Genomic DNA, 1,551 nt, shown 5'->3' on the forward strand with positions numbered 1-1,551 from the left:
TAACAGACAGTAATATGCTGCATTGATGGTTTAACCCTTTGGGATGTCGTTCACGAGCAGAACTGCTTTCTTATCCCAAACAATAGTTACCATTTGCTTCTGTGCTGACCTTTGTACACAAAACTTCTTTGACCTGGGGGAACCACTGTGCCTCCATTCCTTAGATTTTTCCTTTGTCTCTGGATCATAACAGTAGAGTAGATCCATGTCTCATCACCAGATGCCAGTTTGTCCAGGAAATCTGACTCCTTTCTTGCAAAATTCTCCAAAACCCCCACCGATGTCTCCACACGTCTCCTCTTCTGTTCGGTTGTCAAACGTTTAGGGATCGACTTGGCTGTAAGCTTTCTCATTCCCAAGTCGTTGTGGATAACGGCACCAACTCTCTCACATGATATCCCCAGATATGTAGCAATACTTCTGGCTGATTTTTGGCAGTCCTCCGTGATCATGGGCCACTGTGGGGGGGGGGGGGGGTCACTATTACTAGGTAGGCTACTCTGCACATGGCAGCATGCCTCAAGCTGACTTAGGGTAGGTTTACATGTGGTGGAAGTGCTGTGCAATGTCTGTGGAATTTCCGCTTCCCCAAAAAACTGTCAAAATCCGCACCATTGGTGTTGATTTTGACTGGATATCAATCGCATGTCCACAGCTGATTTCATACATCGTGATAAGCCCCGCCCACTGATGTGTTGTCACTTTGCTTTAAATAAGTGGGCTTTGGGTTGCAGTTTGCACCCTCGGTCTCTAAATGGTTCGCCATCACTTCCTAGGCTGTATTTACATGGGCAACAGCTCGTTGTGCCCAACGTTCTCCCAGCAAATGCACCCCAAGGTCAGACTGTGCAATGCTCAAAGAAATTGTGAAAAACCAAAGAGCTACATCTCAGACTCCAATGGTCTCAGTTAGCATGGTTCAGGTTCATGACCGTGCAATCAGAAAAGGACTGAACAAGTATGGCTTGTTGGGAAGGGCTGCCAGCAGAAAGTCTCTTTGTTTAAAAGACAACATGGCAGCACAACTCAAGTTTGTAAAGTTTCATCCGAACAAACCCTGAGACATCTGGTACAATGTCCTATAGAAAGATGAAACCAAAGTGGAGGTATCTGGTGAAAACCAAAAAGGATGATGAAACAATGCCTCTACAGCGCCACCTATTGCAAAACAGCATTACTGCGAGTCAATATCACACCTTTTAACACCTTAAGTTTATGTCCTGAATGCAAGGTACTTAACACAACAGGACGTAAACTTACATCATGCGGATGGTGCAGTATCAGAAGCTGAGCCTGCGCCATCCTGCAGCTCAACCCGGCCGTTACTGATATCCGGCCACCGGTTGCAACAGCAGGGGGTACATAAGGATAGCAATCCCTGCTGTTAACCCCTTACATGCCGCCATCGATGTAGATCGCAGCATGTAAAAGGTTCACAGAGGAAATGTGCTCCCTCAGTGACATCATCGGACCCCAGAAATTTAATTGCGGAGGGCCGATGGGTTGCCATGACAACAGGACGTTAACTTACATCATGCGGATGGTACAGTA

Source organism: Eleutherodactylus coqui, chromosome 13 (assembly GCF_035609145.1).
Source record: "Eleutherodactylus coqui strain aEleCoq1 chromosome 13, aEleCoq1.hap1, whole genome shotgun sequence".
Classification (NCBI taxonomy): Eukaryota; Metazoa; Chordata; class Amphibia; order Anura; family Eleutherodactylidae; genus Eleutherodactylus; species Eleutherodactylus coqui.